Below are 25,630 nucleotides of genomic sequence, written 5' to 3'. Positions count from 1 at the left end.
TCTTCCAGTGTTGTGAAATAATTTCTTCCAGAAATTACGAAATTGTTTCTCTCTTATTGATTTATGAGGTTTTTTTCACTAATTCTGAAATTTTTTCAAAAATTCTGAATTTTCATTAATTCTGGAATTATTTCTTTCATTTTTTCTGCAATTATTTCTTTCCTTATTCTACAATAATTCTTGCACTTATTTTAAAATCATTTCTTCCATTTGTTCTAAAATCATTTCTTTCATTTGTTTTAAAATCATTTATTTCACTTATTTCACTATTATTTCTTCCATTTATTCTTTAATTATTTCTTTCATTTATTCTGCAATAATTTCTTTCATTTATTCTGCAATAATTTCTTTTATTTATTCTGCAATAATTTCTTTCATTTATTCTGCAATAATTTCTTTCATTTATTCTGCAATAATTTCTTTCATTTATTCTGCAATAATTTCTTTCATTATTTCTAGAATTAATCCTTTTTCACAACCGCTTTCTAAAAATAATTGGCGGGCCACGACAAAAAGCTCCGACGGCCAAATATGGCCCGCGGATATGCGCTGAAGACCCCTGACCTATGCCATCGACGCGAACCATAGGTTGAGAAACACTGAGCCATAGTGGAACGTGATCCAAAATTTTATCAATTATCAACATCCCGGGCCCTAATCGTATTTGATTGAGCGAGTAAAGGAAGAACCGGAGAGAAAAAAAACCCCACACCTTTTCCCCCCTCTCCCACAGATATTTCAAATACACGCCACCAGGGCACGCTGAGATCGCGCCGCAATTTCTACGATTTTTCGGTGGATTCTTTCGCCTCCTCTCTCTCTGACCATGGATTTCTGAAGCCTAGAAGACACTGGGTGACCCTTCCCGCGCCTTGTATCGCGATACAGAGAATAATACTGTGGAGAGAAAGCGACCGCCCTACACACTGTCGGATATACGGGAAATAGATTTTTTTCGTTTAAACGAAAATTAGGGCCCAACCTTTACAACGAGGAAAGGGGCGAATAGCCCCACTGGAAGGTAAGTAAATAATATAATTGGAAACAATTTTCTCTCTCGGTGGATTTTTTTGTGATTGTAATTTTGATGCGGATTCTCTCGCATGATGGCGATGGACGAGAGAGAAAGAGAGAGATCGAGACATTGAAGAGAGACCTGAGATTGCACATAGCGTTCTGTGCAAGGCTATTTTGTAATGTTATGTAGAGGTCGTTCATGAAAGGTTACTCAAATCGCTGTTGGAAACCAATTATTTATTTTGTATATAATTATCATTAATAGAATCATCTTCCTTTTCAATGCTTGTTGCACGGAATTTTTGCAATTCAGAAAAAATTATGCGTGCTTGTAATATTTTAAGTGTGCTTCAATTTAGGTTATAATTTTCCTATATTTTACTATAGAAACCATAAAAACTCTAATTTTATATATTTTTTTAGTTCTGTAATGTCTACGTATTTTGTTTTTTTTCAAAAAAAGTGTTGATGAAATTTTTGGAAAATTATTTTAGAATCGTGAATTTTTCTTATATTAATATTTCATGTAGAATTAGTTTTTTACTTATTACCAAATGGATTTATTCTGTTCTTAGCTTTCTATATATTCTGTGAAATGACAATGCAAAATTATGCACTAAGGCATTGTATCTTATGCATAATTTAACGGTATACAGTGATAATTTAGTATTTTCCCCACAATGTTTTGATTGAAATTGTTCAAGATTCAAGGTCGTCTCAAATTTCAGAAATTTCGAACTATTTATGCTGAAGAAATTTTATGAAAATTCGTTTATTTTTTTCAGAAATGTAGTCAAACAATTCTTTTGTGTATATAAATTTTAATTTAATCTCGAAGCATGGACTTCGGCAGTTTAATCAGAGTAAATTACGTGTTTTTATGCTTATAATTTTCCTATATTTTAGTAAAAATCCTAAAAGTTTTTATTATTTTTTTTTTTAATTCTAAAATTTCTATGCATTTCCTAGTTCAAAATAAATGTAAATGAAATTTTAAAGAAATATGTTTCGCAATCATGAATTTTTCAATATTAATATTATATAAAATTAATTTATTATTCATTCTTTCATTATTATTATTATTATTATTTCTTATTAATTTCTTAATTATAATCAAAATTGCACATCAAACCGTTTTACCTTATGTATAATTTAATGATATACAGTGATTATTCAGTATTTTTTCAAAGTTTTTTGATTAAAATATTTTGAGATTTAAGGTCATTTCTAATTTCAGAAATTTCCGGCTATCAGTTCTTCAGAAATTTTATGAAAATTCATAAACGTATTTAAACAATTAATGCGTGCGTGTGTATGGATTTTAATTTGATCATGAAGCACGGACGTTTGCAATTTAGTCGGAGAAATTATGTATATATTATTTATAAGGCTTGTAATTTTTTTTATATTTTGCTAAAAATTTTGGTTTTGTAATTTTTTCAATAGTATATTGGCTATACGAATTTCCTAGATAAAAAACAAGGAAATGAAATTTATAAAAAGTTATTTTGGGACCGCGAGTAAAAAAATTAATTAATATTAATGTTATGTAATGAGAAATTAATTTCTTATTTAATATCAAAATTATGCATTGTATTTTCTGTATAATTTAACAAATAATAATTTAGTAGTTTTCCACAATGTTCCAAGTACAATTGTTTGAGGTTCATCTCATATTTCCGAAATTTCCGACTATTAATATTAATTTGATAATTTTTACAATTTTTTAATTGTTTACATTTAAGTAAATATTTGTTTCAGAATTTTTTGAATTTTAATTTGATAATTTTCCAGTTTTTTACAGTACATCTGATGTATAATTACATCAATCTTCGAGGCTTCAATCGTATTATTCTTTGTTCTAATTTTTAATCAATTTTTATAGAAATATTAATTTTTTTGGTTCTCGTTTTATTCTTCTAGTGAATATCTGCACAAAAAATTCCTAATAATTTAAATGGTAGATAGAAGCATTGTACTTGATACATCACAAAATAATCATTTATAAAATCAAATATAATTTATCATGTAAAGTATGCTTACGTGCAATTATACTAAACTTACACAAAAACAAACGTTACAGGCAAAGTTATTTTTAGCGCCTCCCTCTATGGTCCTATGTATATTTTTGAATACTACACTCATGTCCATAAATTAAGGATAATCCAGCTCCAGCAAATAAAGGTTCAGAAACAAAACAAATGTTACTTATTCATAAAGCCCCTTTATTAAACAATAGATAAAGAACAAAAACGATGGTGTATGTATGATACCATTCATAAAAACTACGATTTTTGCTCCCAGGAGCAATTGTAAAAAATATCTCCTTTACAAAAACTTACTATTACACGGTTGGTATGATGGTTAATACATTGTATGTCTCCCATGCGATGAAATACAGTCCGTACAACGCCTAGGCATGCTGAGTATCAAATTATCGATCTGATCTTGTGGAAGATCATTCCACTCAGGAAGCAATGCTCTCCGAAGTTCCGGTACACATGTAGGAGGAGGTTGACGGGCTGCAACTCGTCGGCCAAGCATGTCAAACACATGTTCTAACGGATTCAAGTCAGGTGAGAATGTTGGCCATTCCATACGGGTTATATCCTCAGATTCAAGGCATTCGTTTACGATGTTTGCTCGGTGAGGACGGGCGTTGCCATCCATAAACTTCTGCGCCCACGGCACCCCTAAACAAACGTACATGTTGTTCCAGAATGATGTCCCGATAAATTTGGGCTTTCATGGTTCCGGTTTGAACATGCAGATCTGTTCTGGAACCCAGTATAATTCCACCCCAAACGAGCGATGCTGCACCACCGTAACGGTGTCGTTCAATGATGTTGTCTTGGTGGTAACGGGTACCTGGCGTTCTCCATATGAAAATCCGACGTGAATCAGACTGCAAGCTAAACCTGGACTCGTCGGAAAACATCACACAAGCCCACTGCGACGATGTCCACATTACATGTTCTGTACTCCAGGCTAATCACTGCCGACAGTGAGTTGCCTTGAGCGGAAAACATCTAACAGGCCTGCGAGCATATAGACCAATATCTCCCAAACGCATGTACACGGTTTGCCTTGAAACTGTGGTACCCGTGGCTGCAGATAGCTGACGAGACAGGTCGGATGCTGTGCTCCGTCTGCTTCTTTTGGCAGTTACTGCCAAATACCGGTCCTCATTCGGCGTTGTAACTCGGGGGGCGACCTGTACTGTAACGTCTACTGACATTTCCGTTATCTTGGAATCGTTGCCAAAGCCTAAAGATGACACTTTGGGCAATTCCAAGTTCCTCGGATACTTCCATCTGAGTACGCCCACATTCCAGGCGGCCGATAATTCTACCACGTAAAAAATCATCCACATGCGTCCTCTGTGTCATAACTATTCGCTTATGGCACTGAGCGCCTTACAGAACTGTTGTGAACAATTTTACTTCTTTGCCACCATTCCTTATATACCCCCCCCCCCCTTACACTCTGGTCATTGTGACGTACTATCGGCATCATCTGGTGGCTTCCTGAAATTCGCGTATCATTCTTGCAGATGTGTGTGATAATTCTACAGGTGAAATTTTTACTTTAGATTTCGATTTCCGTGTGATTCTGAATTATCCTTAATTTATGGACATGAGTGTATATAGGCCCACAGTACATGGCAAATACATGGTCAAAAAACCAATTATACTAATTTTGTTTCCTAATTTATCTGGTATTTTCGAAATTACATCTTTAAGTGTCATTTCAATACAAAATACACGGCTATGTAAGCATAACACTTTTTGTCTAGAAAGTGTTGATTGCTTATTAGTGTAATTTTTTGAGAGCTGCTGAAATTTTACTTGTTCAGAGTTTTATAAAATCGCACCAAATTGAGGGAATTGGAAATAAAATTCGAGGTACAAACTATGAATCTTCAATAAGAAAGATTTTGGCTGTTTATAAATAACATTAAAATCAGGGCGAACTATATTTTACCCTTAATTAATCATTTCAGCTAATTAAGAAATAATGTCTAATTAATTGAATTTCTGTGCTGATGTATTGTTTCAATTAGAAATATGTACAAATTTACATCTGTTTTTACAGAAAAAAAATTTAATACATTTTGATTTGGTTAACCATTAGAGGGTTCACTTTTCTTATAATTTAAGTTGAGAATAAAAGTTCTTCAAGCACCAATACCTATATATATATATGTATGTATAGGTATTGGTGCTTGAAGAACTTTTATATATATATATATATATATCCTCGATTTTTGAATTCAAATATCCCAGCGAATATTGCACTTCGAAACGTATAATTCTTCATTTATTGATTTACTTTTTTTTTTTGGCTTCAAGAGAGATACAGTGCAGCAAGTTCCTAATTGTTTTTTTTAGGACAGGGTGTCCGTATAAAGAGGTAACTTTTATATTTTAATAACTATATGCCTCACGAATGACGTATCTGAGTCTTCAACGTTATTTAGATACTTTTTTAATTGGAAGTATGCCTCTAGAATCATCGGTTTTGCCAGTAAAATGCGGCAAGGGGGAGGAATAATTTAATCAACCTGCGTTGCTTATTTATGTACTGATCAGCTTGAATTTGTTCATATTAAAGGCACCGTGTATTCAAATACAGTTCAAAGGCATCTCCGTTTCAGCCAACCGGCCTATATAGGCGTTCTTTAAGATTTGTGAGCCTATTGCTGTTGTTTCGTTTCATAACACGCACTCTACATTAAATCCAGACCGTCCAATACCTTCATAGTGATTGCGATATGAGAAGGGATGGTCGCAGTGTTTCATCCAAGGAACCACCAATTATGAAAAACCATTCTTTCCGGTACACAAAATAAAATGAATTTTTTTATTATAATTTAAAATACTTCTAAAATATCTCAATATTATTCAAAATGCACATAAAAATTATTATTTTATTTTTTTTATAATTAATTAATTTATATCATAAATTAAAACATCGTGAAAACTCTCCTTATGGGTTTCTTACATTAGAGAGGTTTTCCAATTTTACTCACTGAACAAATTAACGGTTAAACATTTTGAATTTGTTATTTCAGAGTCAGAGCCGAAAGTTTACAATATTGGTGAGGAAAAAACAACAGTGTTTATTATGATTTACATCTTTTAATTCAAATTTTTGAAAAAAATAATTTGAATGAAAATAATTCAGTTAATTTAAAAGTGATAAATTCCATAATTTTAATCAAAATAATTGTACTTGTTATTGTCAATATATTTCTAGTTGAAAAATATTTCCTACCAATCAGTTTTAAATGGTTTGTTAAAGTCGTCTCATAGCTATACTATTCTTTGTACGTGAATTAGGTTATTTCTGAATTAGTCGACTTGAATTAGTTGATATCAAAGACACTGCGTATAAAATTCAGTTCAAAGACAGCTCCATTTCAGTCCACCGACATATTTTAGTGCTCCTTAATGAAGATTTACGAGTCTATATCTGTTTCTCATACTTCATAGTGTGTGATCCAAAGCTGTATAAAGACCTCGAGCCGCTTTGGTGTGATCCATTTTAGGAAACACCATTTCTTAGAATTGTGAGATTGGACAGGACGACTGACTTTAAATAATTTTGTGTTAAATATGATGAAAAGTACTTTTAAAGTTTTTCAATATTATTCAAAGATCACATAAAAAGTTATTATTATAGTTTTTAGTAATTAATTATTTTTATCATGAGTCAAAACATCGTGAAAATGTCTATTTAGAGTCTTTTTAAATCAGAGAGTTTTCGCGTTTCACCCAGATTCGTCATTAGATGTCATTTTAATTGATGGCTGAACATTTATTTGCATTAATTCGATCAAGATTCTAAGTGCAATATTCGAATTCAAAAATCTTGCAAAAGTTGGTTTTCGCCAATTTTTGAATAGAAATCTGTAAATATGCCGAAATGTGGGGCTTAATTCATTTTTTGTAAATATGCCGCATAAATGTAAGTGCCGGTGATTTGTAAATACAATATGCCACGGGTCACTCAATTTGGGAATGTGCCGCGCTGTGTTGGTTGTAAATATGCCACGGGTCTTCAAATGTGTCGCTTAGTTCAAAAATTAAGTTTGAGGTCTCGGGCTACATCAGGTGGCTCCAATGACCACATTTGACCCTCGGTCATAGGTTGGGCATTCATGTTATATTGTATCTTTAGCTTTCACCTCCCCTCGTCAGTTTCATCTCCTTAAGGGGTGATATCACCTATTTTGGTTTACACCGGTCTATCGAGTCTCTTAAGAAGCTCGCAAATAATTATCGTTAATCAATTTTGATAAATATAGAATCAATACATCATGTGAAAATAATGAAAAAATTATTAGTCCCGAGTTCCGGAGATTGAAATAGAAATTGTACTTACGGACAAGTACATGTACAGTATTCTATTCTAACGCTAAAAATACATAAAAAGGCAATGACTATTGCATTAGATACCGATAAATACAGACATTAACTTGATTATATCTCCAGGAAAGGAAGCAGCAACGATTATGTTATTATTGATTAACTGCAACCGGAAGGTTTTTGTCAAGCAATGTATGTGTATGGCTTCGAGGAAAAGCGGGATTATTATAGCATATATATTTCAGACGTATCATGCATTACATTGTATGACATCCCCATATTTTCGTTTTGTGTAAAATAATAATTTTATTATAAGTGCTCTTCAAATGATTGTGAGAGTCCCTGACGGAAAAAAGGTGTACTTTCCAGTTGAAAAGAAGCCCTATACGTAGTGATCCAAAAGTCAGTTGACAGTTTTAGGTTCAATAATTCCCCGAATAATGTATATAGAGGGTTGAAATTGACACGCATGCTGGAAACGGCACGGGGTTTTATGGAAACGTTTAAAAAGAATGGCTACAGATAGCGCTTCATGTAATAAAAAAAGCAAAAATCTGCATTTTTACAATGCATCTGTTAGCCAAAATTAATTAATATATTAATTAAACATGTCAACTGACATTTGAATCACCTTGTATGTAAGATACCATAATGACAAATAGAAAAAAAATATCTACACTCAACGTTATCTCTCCCCGATAACGTATATTTAAATGTACAGCAAATTTTTTGTATGGTTGTATTTTTCACCAAGGTTTGTATATAAACGATATTCAGTAAGTTTACTTCGATTGCTAGCGATTTTGGCCACATTTTTCGCAAGAATTGGCGTCGTCCCGTACTTGTAATCCCATATATAACTTACATAAAAATTCCAGTTGAATGTCGGGAAAATTCTGAAAGACATACGCGATATCGTCAACTGTAATTTAAGTTACTGATTGAGAGAGTACATGGATGATAAGGGAAGTACTTCCCGTACTTTTCTCGATCAAATATGGTCATCCTAATTTTATTGAAATAACAACTTTACACACAGTATTTGATTGCATCTGATTAATATTTTCCTTCGAAAAAGGTCTTGAAAAGTCAAAATCTCGTTTATGGTTGTACCAAAAAGATTTCGAAGAATCTTCAATGTCTTTATAACCGAGTTTGACTATTATTCATTATACAGCTGTTATGGATTTGCGACAGGTGTGGTCGTACTGGACCCCGCACTTTCGGTAACAATAATAATTTCTTTAGTAAATTCCGAACTGTCATATAAATTATGGAATTCCGATTTTTCATCAATTCTGTAAAAATCTGCATTTTCATTAATTCTGTAAAAATCTGTATTTTCATCAATTCTGTAAAAATCTGCATTTTCATCAATTCTGAATTTTTCTTCATTTTTTATCTTTTATTGAATTTTCCTTCTTTTTCATCAGTTATTGAATTTTCCTTCATTTTTTCATCAGTTATGAATTTTCCTTCATTTTTTCCATCAGTTATGAATTTTCCTTCATTTTTAGCACCGTCGTCTCTGGCACCGCTATTATTTTCGCACCTGCGTCTGGTAAAGACGGCCATTATGATATTAGTAAAATATCTTGAAATTCCATTTTCAATTTTCTTAAAAGTTGTATATTCAGTGTACCGTCTTCGTATATATACTGGAATTTTCCCAGTTATTTTCGAAAGCTGTTCATTTAATTCCTTAGTGAGCATCGCAATTAAACTAATGCCTGTGAGCCGAAAATACAATTTCTCCTGACTTATCCGGAAACATGCGCATTAAGGTCGTATTCTTCATCTTACGTTCGCTTTTTTTCTCATTCTGTTCCTTTTCTCCCCATAATTGGGAGATGACATTTGAAGTGAGCATTGGAAGAGCATTTGCTGACTCAGCCAGAACAAGACGTCTTTTGTTGTGTCGTTGTCGTAACGATTCAATCAAGAATAGAAATGGGTCAAGAAATTGATCCAATTAACGATATGTGCACACGACAACGATGAGAATTCGAAAAAAAGTCAGGTTTTCCAAGTATGTACGGATAAGTGAGTTTCGATTGAATCACGTCCATTAAAGAAATGAAATTGAATTTTATTTAAGGGGTCACATATGCCTTTTAACATGGTGAAAAACTATGCTCAAATAGTCATGTTATTAAAAATATATTCAACTGCAAAAATACATATTTTTGATTGTATTTTCTATCCTCTGCCAGTAAAAATTTTACACATCCCTATATAGTACTTGATTTTTTGTAAATTTTCAAACAAATGCACTAAAAACACTGCGTGTATGATAAACATCACATCAATGTAATTGAACAAAAATTGATTCAAAATAAAACGAACTGTTCAGCTCATGAAATGAAGCAAAAAGTTTGAGATTTGACCACCTCATTCAATTAAAATCGAATTTTAAATGAGATTGAGAGTCGATGAAATCGAAATCTTAAGAAGTCAAAAACCGGGACATCTGGTCATCCGACCTATACTTCCATCCGATTACCAAAAACCGTCTTTGTCGAAAGAAAGTGTTTACACCAAAGGTACTCAACCTTTCGGAGATCGTGGGCCACTTTATTAGTTTGAAAACGTATCGCGGGCCACTTAGGTAATCTCAAAAATGTGCCGCGATTCACTTGAATGATCCGCCGCGGCCAGGTTATCTGGGAATGCGGCCACTCAAGTGATGTGGAACTGCACCGCGAATCACTCAAGTGATGTAAAAGTGCACAGCGTGTCGTTTAAATGATCTCTGAATGTGCCACGAGTCACTTGAGTGATTTTTAAATGAGCCGCGAGTCACTTAAGTGATCTGGAGCTAGGCATCGAGTGCTTTGAAAATGTGCCACTCAAATGCTTTGAAAATGTGCCACTCAAGTGCTTTGAAAATGTGATATGAGGGTGTCACTCAAGTTATATCAAGGTCATTCAAGTGATCTGTAAATGGGCCGCGATTCACTTAAGTGGTTTGCGTGTAATGCTTGTTATGGGTAGTGCTGCCATCTGCAATCAATTTTTTAAACTATGAGTTTTTTCTCAACTCATAGAGCGTGAAGTGTAATGAATGAATAATTATAATGTTGTAGGTCTGAATTTGTAAGTGGCTGCCAAAGCTGCACATAGGCGTACGCAGAATTTTCTCGAGAGGGGGAGGTTTCAGTTTTTTTTCCTTCTGGGGGGGGGTTACGTTTTTTTCCTCCAAAATAACACTTTAATGTTGGCTCGGGGGGGTTAGAACCCCAAACCCCCCCCCCCTTTTTTTGCGTACACCAATGGAGCTGCATATTTGTCGCAATAGTGCAGAAAACTTTTGTTTGTATTTTCCACATATTGCAATTGCATATCATAGTTAAAAAAAATTGTATAAACAAATTTGTAATATTAAAAATTAATATAATAAAAAAAATAAAGGTATGATAATATCATTTGATATATTAAAAAATAAAAAATTTATAATATAAAAAAATTATACAAATATAATCATTACCTTTGATGATTCTGAACAGTCATGTATTACGTAAGGGGTAATGGTACAATCGTACCCGTACTGAGGCTGGACTTGAAGCGATAAACAAGTAGAGCGTAGTTGTCTGTGTTCGCAAGGTTGATCCCGTTGCATGGAAAGTATAGGGAAATGATTCTGAGCGGTAGCAGACGACCTGCGGGGATCTTAGCGACTTTTCCGACCCCGTGCAGGCGTAGTGCGGTTGTTTACTTTTTTTTCGCGCCTCTTACACTCCGTTCTTTCCAACGCCGTCTATAGCAGAAAGCCCCCGCAGCAGGGGAGCAAGACCATCAAGTGTCTAGCCAAAAACCAAGCCTCAATCAATGTTGATGAAGGATACTTACCTAAAATGCCCAGACCCCCGGGGTCGTCCTATGCTGCATGTTCAGTAGCATAGCCTAGAACAGACTGGGAAAAAATTAAGAGGGTGGCGCCTTTGTCGAATCGCTAAAAAAACCAGAGATCTTAAAACTTTTTTCTAGTCGCGAGCACCCATCATCAAAAGAAGAGCACTTTTACTCCAAGTTTGACATACAAATGCATGCGTGAAAAATCAGGATAATTTCAATCCTCGAATGCAACTTGTGCAAGATGTAAAATCGGGAAGAGTCGATTAAGTGCTCGCGAGCCCGAAATCCGATAAGGGCATAGAGCACTATGGGTGTTTAATGAAGCACCGTGGTGCACGCGAGTAAAAGGTTGAACGTACCTGCGCTATGCCATACATTCTCAACCCATAAGCTGCGGTTCAAATAAGACAGTATTCAATCATTAGACCTCTCTCATATAGTTTGAAAAATAGATGGCACCACTGGAAATATTCACGCACAACACTAGATACGCACTCAGACTCATTCAGGCACGCACATACACACTTCCGGCACAACTCATTCCGCAGTAAACTGCCCATGGCAATGGACCGGAGTTGTGCTCGGTTTGAAAGGAAGGAAAATCCAAATGTGTGGCCCTCGGAGTTATCTGATATGGCCCGTGACCTCAAACCAAGTTTGTAAAAATGAACTAAAAGCGGCATATTTTCACAAATCACTTGAATGACCCGCGGCGAAGTTCCATATCACCCAAGGCATCCGCGACATATTTACAGATCACTTAAGAGATCTGCGGTGTGGTTTCGTATCACTTGAGTGATCTGCGACACAATTTCAGATCACTCACGTGACCCCGCATGGAATATTTACATATCCCTTCAGTAACCCGCGTTACTGTTCTAGAGCACTTACGCGGCCCACGGAGTACGAACAGATCACTTAAGTGGCCCGTGGCACAATACCGATAACTTAAGTGACCCTCGGCATATGTACAGATAACTTACATGATCCGTGATGTGTTTTTTTCCAAACCAATTACATGGCCTACGACACGTTTTCAAACCAATCAAGTGGCCCGCACTCGAAAGGTTGAGCACCCTCGCGCGCTAAATATTGGCAATGCCGTAACTAGCCATTTCTGTGTCTCCTGTTCAAGAATTTGCATTTAGAAACCTTCTGGGCCCCTTCCAAGTGGGCCCTGTACGGGTGCACCTGTTGCACCTGCCTAGTTACGGGGCTGAATATTGGTATTCCATTCGGGGGTTCTGCCAACACCACCTTGTGATGTCACTGAGGGAGGCCTTATCACCTATAGCCATTTTTGAAATACTACAAAAAGCGTAAAGATGGCGCATGCGTCGGCTTGCTATATCCAATGGCTATATAGGTGAGACATGGCCCTCTTCAGTGACGTCACGAGCTTAATGTGGAGGCCTCCTTCTATAGGTGCTGTTGGTTCTGCCCATCGCCCTCTACCAGTGCTCTACTGGCAGGATCTGCAGAGTCCGGTTTTCTCTAAAATTGCGTATGGCGCTGGGTCAAACCTGCATCACCTACTTAGCCCCGCTGTAATCAGTAATAATATCATTTCTGTGTTTCGAGGCTCGGACGCGAGCCGATCTCCCCGTTAAAAAAAGTCTCGTCACAGGGAGCAACAGGCCCAGAATAGTAGTACAAATATTCAATCATTGCGCTTCACTCAGAAGTATAGATGGCAGCACTGGAAAATCAAACACAATACGCACTGGCGTCGGGTACGCGCGCGCGCACACACACTTCCGGCGTAACTCAATCGATAGTAAATTGTCCATGACGATAGACAGGAGTTGTGCTCGGTTTGAAAGAAAGTATTAATATCAAGAAACAGAAGAAGAGAGGAGGTGGGATTCTCTTATGAACTGTAAATGCAGATACCATCCTACCAGTCCCGGCAACAGTCCTCTCTCACAACATTCCCCCATATACATACGGTTCTGAAGTATCTAAACACCCCCCTCCTTAATATTCTGGAACAGGTCCCATATTCCGGGATTTATGGTGAGTTCCAAAGAGAGAGCCAACATTTTTCACGGGATCCTCTACAGTAATTTATGGTTTCACAAAAATTAATTCACAACATTGGAATTCCGGCTGCAGCTCTATCTGCACCCTCTAACCCAGTGTTTCCCAACCTTTTGATGTCCCGGACCCCTGTGCCGAAAGTCAAATCACTGCCGCTACACAACCTGGAATCCAAAACGTATCTTTGTATAATTTATGATGATTTTATAAATCATGATGAATCGTACTAAATTCACCACATTTGGCAGGTTATTATGCATAATCATCATTTCATATTAATATGGTAACTCGATTGCATTGTAATGATAAGATTTTTATTAAGATGGCAGTACTTGTGAGCCAGAGTCAAAACCGGATAGAATGAACTTTGATTTTGCGAATTTTTTCCAAACATCCTCGAAATCATTCCTATTTCATAAATTCTGAAATCGAACCTCGATATAACGAACTCTTATATAAAACAAATTTTACTATCCGGTTTTACGCACTGTAATTTAACAAATTCTTTTATTTAATGAATTTTTACAATTTTTTTTGCGTGCGTATACAATCAGACCGCAATATAACAAACTCCTATACAACGAATTCTAAAATCGGATCCCTATATAACGAACTTTTATTTAACAAATTTTACAATTGTACCCTGATATAATGTACCCTCATTTAACATGTTTCACGATCGTACCACGACATTACATATAATTTTTTTTAGCATTCCTCAAATTTACCGAAAATTGGAAATTTGGAAATTACGACGCTTGGGTATTATGCATATTCGCCAGGAAAGTACCGGGACGAGTGGAGATTATGCAAAATAACAAATCACACATTTACTATAACATATACATACATACATACCAAAGTACTTTTTCCATGACATCAAATAATTTAATTAAATTTCAGAAAAATTCATTTAAAAATTTTTTTCCAAAAACATAAATAAATCACTATGAATAAAAGTTGTAAATTTGTATTTGAATAATATTTGCAGGTCTCATATAATTTTTTTCCTCATACATTTCCTCTCATAAAAGATAAAAATTCATAAATTTTAGAAAAATAAGTTTCCGAAGGGGGAAGAAAATTCCATTGCTCTATCCGGAATCTTGCTTTTTTTCCCTTATTTCTTGGATTTTTCAAGAAATGTTTTTTTTCACACGTGTTTTTTTTTTCCCCCCATATCTGAACTATTTTCGATTTCCATGGAAAATGAAAGAAGAAAAAAAATTTCTGCGAAAAATTTTCTCTAGAAATTGCCCTTGTCAGTACCAGAAGAAAATTTTGTTTGCTTTTTTCCGGATCTCAATCTGTCTTATACTACCTGAACTTTTCTCACTTTATAGATCGTATTGTCCGGAGATCAATTCGAGATCTGGAGCTTCCGGTAAAAAGAAAAATTTCCCCCGTCTTTTAAATTCCAAATTCTATATTCCCTTTTTCCGAATTTTCCGAAATACCGATTCACATAGACATATATGTTTTTTTTTTAAATATTTTATTCAATTTTTTCACTTTTCCCTAAATTTTATTTTGAAAAATTATTGAAATGTTAAACAAATTTGAATTATACTTGAAATTTTATACGATGTGAAACTAATATTTTCATAATTTTCTTTCATCAAATTTGGAAATTAATTGATTTTTTCAGGTTTTTTTTGTATTAAGTAATGATAATTTGTTCATGCTTTTTTTTACCGTTTCACATGAGAGAAAATATTCGATTCAATTCGATTTGTATTGTTAAAGAGATATTAATTGCGTGGAAAATATAAATAATAACATGAAAGTTGAATTATTGAATTGATTACAATAATTATGTAATTGATAATATTATGATATATTGATTACTCTACCTACAGCGTTATTTTGGTATCCTAAAATTTCGGCTTGCAGTACTGAGAAAACACAACAGAAACGACTTGACGGGAAAATCTGATATGGACCAAGACGGTGTACTATATAAATCTCAAATAGTTATTTGTTCTCACCCACGACCAACTACACCACACACGCTCAACCCATGACGCGCGGGCCCAATGTGGCCCTCGGGATCATCTGATGTGGCCAGCGATCTAAAACCTGATTTTTATAAGAATGGACTAAGCGATACATTCTCAGATGACTTTAGTGATCCGCGGCTCATCTAAGTGGTCCGTGGCACATTTTCTTAGGTCACCTATAAATGCCCCACGGGTCACTCAAGTGGCCCGTGGCACAACTATAGATCATTTGAGTGGCTCTTTTCCCTTTCCGCTGCCTCCAATATGGCATTTGTACCCAGGAAAAGAAAGAGTACATATATTTTTATATTTTTTTTTCAATGGAATTCGTGGGGGCGAGGGAGAGGAGGGCGAGAAAACTCCCCCGAAAATCTTCTTGAAAAATATTTTTCTTTCTCATAGCTATAAGGGACACCATGTTCAAAGTGGCCGTCGTTCGTTAAGGGTAGCGTTAAGTCAAAGGGGACGCGTTGGATTCTAACAAAAAATGTGGCCGGTTATGCTGAGATTACCGTTGTTCGGAGGTGGCCATTACAAGTTTCACTGTACCTGAAAAAATTGCTACCCGAAAATTTAATGTCCTTAATTAACCAACGCATGTTGAACATGCCTAAATACACAGCTATGCAAATACCAATTGCTCCAAACACTGTGATGGCCCATCACAATCCAAACACCATCAGTGTCAATCGGTGTAAAAATCATACGTGTCCCCAATTACAGCTTATAACTCTTCTATAATTTATTATATTTAGCTTCTTTTATATAATAAAATAATGATATTATCATCATTAAATATTGATACAAATAATTACATAAATCATGAGCTTAATGGCTGGTCAATAGACCGTGGAGCTGTAATATCTATAAGTGATGAAGTAAGCGGTATAATATTGAAGTTTCGGCCATTTTCTGCCGGTCTATTTCCAAAGAAATATTCCGGGAATGATTTATCCTTTCAGCCTGGAAATACGTATTTTTAGGCGTTTTACGGGTGTTTTTATGGGAGCGTCATTTCCTTTGAAAAAAACGCTGACTTTTCATTTCTGGCAGTTTTCCAACGGATGTCGTGCTGCTGCTTCTGAACACGCGATGGACAGCGTTTTAAAAAACGCTCCTTTGCATTCTTTTCATTCATTTTTCTCTAATATTGAACTTTAAACTATTTCCCCCGCCCTTTAAAAAAACTTCTATTTAATACTTGTGGTAAAAACAAATTTTCTCCTTTTTAATACCATTTCAAAATTTTTATGTTATTTTTGTCATTTGGATGGCTATGTTTTCATATTTATGCCAATGAAATGGTTGGAATGCTTTTGAAATTGATTTTTATATAACTCATAAGAATGTCAATAGTATCAAGTGTTGAGAGCTATTCGGGATTAGATATAGGTCTAGACCAGTGTTTTCCAATCCCCTGGTCGAGCACCGACTTGGACCTATGTATCCATTAAAGACCCAAGTAGTCACCCGACGTCAAATATGAAGTGAAAACGCGGCCATTTTCTCTGAGTGACGTCAATCAAAAAAAAAAAAATCACACGATTTTAAGTCTTTTAATGAAAATGAACAATCAGGGTCATGAAATGACGATATATTTCCTGAATGGCATCAATATAAAAAAAATCCCGTCATTCAAAAGGCTTTCAATGACCTTGAACAATGAAGGTCATGAACTAATGATATTTTCTCCTAATAAAATCAATCAAAAAAATCACGTCATTTAAATTTCATTTAATGACTATGAACAATGAAGGTCATGAAATTATCATTTTTTGGTGCTATCTCGCAACGTCAAATTTGGTCATCCCCATGTTCTCACAGCCATTACTCGCGATCGTAAACGGACACTTCCACTCTTACGTAGTGCCTTACATACGACATTATCAAACGATCTGCTGCAAGTCCGATGTAAAAGCAGATGTAAATTATCGTAATCGACATCAATGGCTAATATTTTTTTAATGCACCGATCGACAATACATACATTTGAAGAATGAAACAAAAAATCCTATTGGATATAATGTATATTTAATACATTACACACATATCGATTATCATCACAACATGAAACCATTTAGGTAACCCCTCCACACACACATACACTTACAGATTGATGTATTTTTCATGAGACTCCTCGACGGGAATCGATCCGAGCTCTTCAGACCCATGTCTCGACGAAATAATCTCCTTTCGCTTTCTTCTCGAATTTAATAAATAAGAGGAAAAGAAAGGCCTAAATATGGGTGTGTGTGTTTAGAAAGCAAAACGATGCTAAGTTTAAGGTCTAAGTATGGTGACCATACATCCCGTATTTCCCGGGACAGTCCCGGTATTTTCTGTTTTTTAGCCGTCCCGACCTTTTGGCAAAAGTGTCCCGGTTTTTCCCGTATTTCACACGAAGCCGACTTGAATTTTTATTCTTTATTGAAGTCAAAGATTGACATTATTTTTCAACTCATAAATTATTTTATGATAATTACAACTACTGTATATATGAGAATATTAATCTCCCACATTTGCCTTGGTAAACTTTTTTTTTAGTGGAATACAATTTAATCCACTGCAATTTGCAGTTTTGCATCATTTCCCGCCATTGTGATTTTTCCGTAATTTCAACAATATTTGGCAACTTTGGTTTTGGCATCGTTTTTGGCGATAATTGGCGATGTCCCGTATTTCTCCGACACACCCCTCTTGTGAACTCACACGTCATGATGGCAAAATAAAAAAATGCCTCTTTCTCATGGGCGTACCCGGCGAGGGGCAGAGGGGGCGGGGGCAGTTGCCCCCCACCCCCAGAAGAGGGATTAAACTGTAGTAATTGACACAGCATAGACGTATCAATTTAGTACCAGTGAGTTACCCCCCCCCCCTACTTCAGATCCTGGGTACGCCCTTTCCTCTTTCTCCCAGTGAATACAACTCCACTCTCGAGAAAATATGGTCAGCCAAGGTCTAAGTCAATCAACCAGAGCACGTCTCGACGTCTGAGAAAGAAAACACAGGGTGAAAATTATGAAATAATGGGGGAGAAAACGTGGCGGCAAAGAAGAGGGACAAAGAACTAACAAAGAAAAGGTCACAAGGTGACGTCTTCAAAAAGTTTCGAAAAAATTACCATTGATTCTACTCATTTAAATATGCACAAAAGTACGAAAAAATCCCCCGGAATATTATTATGGGTCACTCGAAAGAAATGTATAAATACAGTAAAACTTCGATTAGCCGTCACTCGTTTAACTGTCAGTTTCTGTTATCCGTCATCGTCTTAAAAAAAATACGATGGAGAAAACAGTCCCCAAAAATCACTGCTATGGTATGTCCAAATGCCACCAGCAATCATGGATTGCCCCTGCTTGTAATTTGGTAAATCCAAAAATCCATGTGTTTTTCAAAAATTTAAATATGAACGCATTGCCCGTAAACTATCATACCCAAAAAAGTGCTTGGATGAATCAAAAAAAAAATTTTTTTTCAGAATAGTTCCACACGGTTTTCGTGCCTCTAGTTAGAGCTCGCATGGCCGAAAAACAGTTGCCGCAGGAAACACTGCTGTTAATGGGCAATGCCCCGACACACCTCTCTTGTGAACTCAGAAGTCATGATGGCAAAATAAAATGCCTCTTTCTCATGGGCGTACGCAGCGAGGGGCAACTGCCCCCCCCCACCCCCAAAAGAGAAATTAAACTGTAGTAATTGACACAGCATAGACGTATCAATTTAGTACCAGTGAGTTGCCCCCCTCTAGTTCAGATCCTGGGTACGCCCTTCCTTTTTCTCCCAGTGAATACAACTCCACTTATCCATACTATGGACCAGGCATAATTGAAAATATAAAGCGACGTTACAGAAAAGCCTCTCTCGAAGGCTTGCTTTCATAGGAGGATGTCATGACTGTCAAAGAATTTTGGACGAGATACAACAAAAAGGACGCTATTTTCAATATCACCACTGTCTGGGCTGACCTTATATTAAAGTTTATATATTGATCGTTTTGTGTGTAAAATTAAATACAATATGTATGTATTATTTACTTTTAAAGGATTTTATATTAATTTTCGTCCCAAGCCCGAAATGAAATCACGTTACTGTACGTATGTATTAAGAGATTTCGGTCATCCGTCACAGCTCTGGTCCGGATGGTGACGGTAAATCGAAGTTTTACAGTAATAATATTTTCAACGCCAATTGAGGCCAAGAATGAATTGAAAAATCCGGCAACCCTAGAGCTTCCTGAATGTCTCTCGGCAAACGCACTAATCAAACTGGCAGAGAGGCTCCATTGGCGCAAAGAGTCCATTGTTTTGATCTTGCTGCTGGAGGCCTTCGCTTTATTGGTACAAAGGGATTTGGGGTTTTCATTTGTCATTGAACATTGAAGGACCGGGCACACCCTACGTCTCATCTCAGAGAGATATCGAAGCGTTCCCAAAGGATGGTTGTATTCGGAAATTTATTAACGGCCGTATTCACCAACACAGTTTAAACTGCAATCGCAGGTGAAAGGATTGAAGATCGAAACGGATTGGTTAAATTGAGGATTTTAACCAATCCGTGTCGATCGCTAATCTTTTAACCTGCGATTGTAGTTTAAACTTTGTTGGTGAATACGGCCGTAATTCATGTGAAAATAGCAAACAACGATATTTCATGTATACACATATGCAATAAGGAATCTGGAATAAAAATTGTGATCGTAACGTCGTCCACAGTTAATCAGTCCGTAATCGTACCCATCGTCTTTATGTAGATAAGGCATCTTCAATTCGTCGCTCGCGAGCACCACGGTGCTCACTCAGAGTGCTCAATGCTCGTGTCCAATTTCGCGCTCGCGAGCACTTGATCACCGTCTTAAGCCACCGACTATTTATGGAATATGGATCCCTCAATAATCAATGCTTGTGTAGTGCAGAAAGTACGCCGCTGCAATTGACTGTCCTTGGACTACCTGATGCAACTTCGGATCGATAAATTCTACTGCGCGTTTTCAAGACTAATGGTCGTGTTCACCGTTAACTGGTATAAGGGAATTTTAAAACGATTGCAAATTAGTATTCTTCGCGACTAATACAGGCCGGTGAACTGCTGGTTTTTTTCACGTTACATTTTATATAACCTCTACTTTTATCCGCCAGTTAACTTATCAGTTACTGGTTAATTTTTTGGACTACAGATAATCTGCAGTGGTCTGTAATCCACACTAAGTAATCCAGATGTTTTTCTAGCAAACAATCCGCGGCAGAACATCACGGAACACACTGCACCATACCACGATTTCTTTTAGGACTTTGGATGTGGAAACGAATTATTAAGAAATCGTTATTATGAACGGAAAAGTTGTATTTTTTAAAGTTTTAATCGCATCAATTAAATTTTTTTTCTCTGAAATTTAGGTGTTAGCGCCATCTAGGTTTTGAATAGTAGCTAATAACGTTATGCGATGAATTTTTGTGCATTTGATATATTTCAAACAAATTTTTTTATTAGTAAAGGGATATTGTTCTTAGTAAACATTTTTTAAAATTTGTGATTAGTTAAACTTAGAAAAAGCTGTACATATGTGGTAAATATATACTTTAAAAAAGTAAAATTTGATAAATAATTACTTTTTAAAATACGTGTATCAAATGTTTCATATACAGTGGGTGTTTCATGCATGTTCTATGAAGAGTGTGCAATTCAATATCGTAGTGTATTGTTTAATGGAAGTGCTATAGTTCTATGATACTACGTAACCGTACTTGTGCAACTCGCAAACATTTCTGAGATGTCTAAAAAATCGGTACATGCAATAACGGTGAGGTTTCGCGAACGTAAAAGCTCTGGCGGAATCCTTGACAGTTACACAACCAGCGTTCCGTAATAATATTTCACCCCCTGAAATTCATTTTCACTTCTCGAAATTTTCTTAGCGAATCGAAATACTCCTCGAAATTTAGGTTGAATTTTTTTTTTTTTTTTTTTTGAAAAAAAAAAATGTACAAGACAATAAACATAAAGTGAATACTTTATGTGTACCTAGGTTTCCGACACGGTCCCGCCCCTTCACAGGCGCAAGGGCTAAAACCAATAGAGCCTGGGCGGTGTTCGGTTTGAAAGAAATTATGTATATACCTGGGTTTCTCAGAGAGAGGTAAGCCGTGTAGAAGCTCCAACTTGATTATACGGGCTTATTCGTAACTTTTAGCTCTGACCCCCGTATATAATGCCCGTCACCCACCTTTATTTTTAAAAAAGTGGGCTGACATCAAATCCTCCAGGCTTTTTTAAAGGCAGTATCTGAATTCAACTTAGTTGTAAGCATTTGTCTCTTAAAAGATGTTTTGGACTTGGTCGACAAATTATCTGTTGCTTTTCAATTAGACAACCTTAGTTTTTCGACTCCTATTGAGAGGTTGAAATTAACGAAATCCGGAATAGAAAAATTTCATAACAACCCTGGAATATGTTTGAAAGACTTCACAATTCGGAAAAGGAAAAGACTATTATAGACAAATAAAAATTAAAAATGTTCAATTTAATTAAAATCCCATCAAAAGCATTTCATGTAAAAAGTGAAGCCAGGTCTCGAGATTCTTTAGCCGTAAAAAGTTGTGATATCTGATGTAGAGCCAAGTCCAATGCTATTATTAACTGTGACGACTTTGATTCACAAATCACTCCCTAACTACACACTTGTAGTTGAAGAACATTTCGGGACTTCACAATTACGAAGCACATATTACACCTTACCATGTTATGTAAAATTAAGTCAACGCTGTAAATACAGATATCCTTATATAAACAATACTTAATTAATGGCGTGAATAATGAAACCTAACCATGGCCGACACATTCTCGTGCTGCGTAAGTCCCAAAAATGTTCTTCAACTAAAGGTTTGTAGCTTAAAAAGTCTCGCCGCAGAGAGCAACAGGCCTACAACGGTATAATAATTCATTCATTACACTTCACTCACTATGAGTTGAGAAAAACGAATAGTTTAAAAAAAACTGATTGCAGATGGCAGCACTACACACAACAAGCATTACACAGAAACAAACTTCACGAAAAGTTCATTATACGTACACACACATTCCAACATGTACCAATTCGTTAGAAGTTCCGCAGAAGAATATGGACGAGGTGCATGTCTAGTTTAGTAGTGGTCCAAGTATCCTTAGCGGATCGAAAATTTAATAACATACAGAGTGCACATCAAACAGGGTATATGGCGTTTTGCTGGCGAACGGTTGCTTCTAGAGGTATACTTCCAATTAGAAACAGCTTTCAAATAACACGTTGTACTCAGCTAATTCATTCATGTGGGCTCTTTACGGAGAGAAAACACAGCATCCATTTTTCAAACATTTATTGCGCGCTCAAACATAAATACGAGACGGCGACAGGAATGAAAAAACCATGGCGTTCCTCGCCAACGTCTTTCGATAACTACTCGTTGCAGGGATGGTATCCTCGTCAAGCAAAATAAATAATGTTTGTGTGTAATTCAAATATATGAATGTCCAGCACTGTCAACGGAGGTTCTGTTTGATTATTTCCGTCGCAGTGCAGGCTATGTGTGTTTTCTGTGTGTGTATATATTGCATATTCTGTGATAGGAAAGGCAAACAAAACTGCCCAGCACTGTGTAGACGGAGAACTTGTTTCTTCGTTTCCCGTAACAGTCGAGGATCTGTATATATATATATTTTGTATATGTTGTGTATTTAGACCATTCTCAAATCTCTCCCACTTCAACATGCCAGCTTCTTTCTTTTTTGCCCACAAGTCTTTTCCACACTTCTTTCGAAATCCTAGTCCCGGTTTTCTTTCTTTTTCTGGCCGTCCCGACTTTTTGGCAAAAGTGTCCTGGTTTTTCCCGTTTTTTACATGACACCTACTTGGATTTTTATTCTGTATTGAAGTCAAAGATTAACTTCATACATTCATTTCAACTCATAAATTATATTATGATAATTACAACTATAAATATGAACATTAATCTCCCACATTTGTCTTGGTGAGCGTTTTATTTCGTGGAATTCATCTCAATCCCCTGCAATTCGCATTAACGCTTCGTTTCCCGCCATTGCGATTTTCCCATAATTTAAGCAATATTTGGCAACTTTGTGCACTTTTAGCGTTATTCCTAGCGATAATTGGCGATGTCCCGTATTTGGAATCACAATTTCCCGTATTTCTCTCGAAGAAATGTGGTCAGCCTATGAATGACATATCTGAGTACTATACACTATTTGGATACTTTTACAACTGAAAGTATGCCTCTAGGTTCAATGATTCACCAAGAAAATGCTATACGCCCTGTTTACCTTTGCAGCCTGTATGATATAAAGCCCATTATTGCAAATTTGGGCTTTTATAACTTGAGTATTTCACGAACTGCGCTCGTAAATAGTTGGGCGTTCTAATTTTTTGGAACAAACATGAATACTTCCGGCTTAACTCATTTTCCCCCGAAAAGGGGTAGAACGGTAGTAAATTGTCCAATGGCAATAGGTATTGTGCTCGGTTTAGAAGGAAGAGGTGGTTCTCCCCAGCTCATCATTTTTCCCGTGGAATCATGGTGACGTGGAGAACACCTTTCATATTGGGGGAAATATTCGAGACTTGTTTGGGGGTCCCGTGGAACAGCTCTATAGCCATTAAGGGGTTTCCGCGAGAGCTTTTTCGTTGGAAACCTCTGGCTTAAGGTGTGGACGCTATTGATTTCAGGGTAGGGCAAAACAGCCCGGAAAAAAAACTGGAACACAGCTACGTAAGCTTAAGCTTCTTTGTCTGGAAGAAGACTGTATTGATCTGTTTCAGGAAATGTCGGCGTTTTTCTTTTGTGTTGTGTTGTGTGTGTGTGCGTGTGTATTTGTTTGTTAGCTTTTTACAGTTTCTTTTTCTCGGTAACGATGGATTTATACACGAGTAAACAAAGGCGGGCAGTTACGTACGTGGTCTCGACGCCATTACTAACGATTAGACGCCGTTCCCCGAGATTCAGTTGAACGGAAAAATCAATATTTTCCTTTTTGCAATTGAATGCTTTTACCGCGTTTCAAATTAATGGGGGCCCAAACAAGGGCTATATAATAAGGGCTGTTTCATGACGAGCAGGGGCAACACCATCTATAGATGGAACCGCTCACAGTCCTGGACCGATGCAAAGCAATTTAGGGGCCATTCAAGTATTACGTAAGCAGATTATCAGCCATTTTTGACCCCTTTCTCCCCCCCCCCCCTTGTCAGCAAAAGTCAGCAAAACACTACTTCACCAAACACCAACTCTGGCCATATCGCTATATTGCAATTTACTGCCATTAGTTAGATGGGTTGGAAATGAAGGCGCTGTCGATCGGTGGTCGCCTCGAGTTCGTTAGGGAAAATAACTTATCTATTTCCTCCCTTGGGTTCGAACCCGGGATCCTGACAACAACCTTTCACGATGGTAGACGAGCATCTTACCACAATGCCACTCGGGCACTAAGCAAAACACTGACCCCCCCCCCCGTCAGCAGCTCAGAGTATCTCATATCTTCAAAAAGGGGGTGGTTGATGACGTAAGCATCATCCAACCTTCCCCCCTCCCCCCTTGTCATCAAAAGTCAGCAAAGAAACCCCCTCCCCTCGGTGCTGACGTGTAATACTTGAATGACCCCCTTACTTCCGTTACCTCAAAAGAGGCAGAGTCGTGTCGGAAAAAGTCGAAGACCGAAGCATAGGGGCCGTTCAAGTATTATGTCATCATCGATGGGGGGGGGGGAAGGTAGTTTCCTATTTCCTGACTTTTGATGACAAGGGGGGGAGGGGGGTTTGAATAATGCTTACGTCAGCAACCACCCTTTATGAAAATATGAGTTAGGATTCAGAGGGGGGCAGAGCTGATGACGAAATTTTGCTGACAAGGGGGGCGGAGGGGGTCAGCGTTTTGCTGACTTTTGCTGACAAGGGTGGGAGGGGGTCAAAAATGGCTAAAAATTTGTTTACGTAATACTTGAACGGCCCCCTAGGATTTCGAAAGGAGTGTGGAAAAGACTTGTGGGCAAGAAAGAAGAAGAAGCTGGCATGTTGAAGTGGGAGAGATTTGAGAATGGTCTAAATACACAATGTATACAAAAAATATATATACAGCGCCTCCACTGTGACGGGAAACGAAGAAACAAAGCCTCCGTCCCCAGTGCTGGGCAGTTTTGTTTCCATTTCCTGTAACGGAATATGCAATATACAACACCATCTATAGCAGAAAGCCTCCGCGCGAAGCTCGTGATGTTACTGAAGAAGTGAGATGACCTTCTTCAGTGACGTCACACGAAGCTTCACGCCAACAAGTGTTGTGACTCTTGAACTGGAATAGAAAA

The 25,630-nt window shown here is 36.7% G+C and overlaps 1 protein-coding gene across 2 annotated transcripts in view; it reads left to right on the top strand.

The window, feature by feature from the left end:
- The first annotated feature begins 807 nt into the window (after window positions 1–807).
- LOC149078056 (solute carrier family 7 member 14) overlaps window positions 808–25,630 on the top strand; it is an 83,640-nt gene continuing 58,817 nt past the window's right edge. Inside the window, exon 1 of one of the 2 annotated variants that reach the window (XM_089241625.1) lies at window positions 808–1,021. The gene's annotated coding sequence lies outside the window, so the exon portion shown is untranslated. The remainder of the gene's footprint in view (window positions 1,022–25,630) is intronic. The other variant, XM_089241626.1, reaches the window with a different exon arrangement.

The sequence above is a fragment of the Pholcus phalangioides genome, unplaced genomic scaffold, assembly GCF_987345545.1.
Source record: "Pholcus phalangioides strain wild (caught in Gottingen) unplaced genomic scaffold, Ppha-v1.0 ptg000014l_1, whole genome shotgun sequence".
Taxonomy (NCBI): domain Eukaryota; kingdom Metazoa; phylum Arthropoda; class Arachnida; order Araneae; family Pholcidae; genus Pholcus; species Pholcus phalangioides.
Note: the sequence above shows the minus strand (reverse complement) of the source record. Positions and strands in the feature narration are given on the sequence as shown.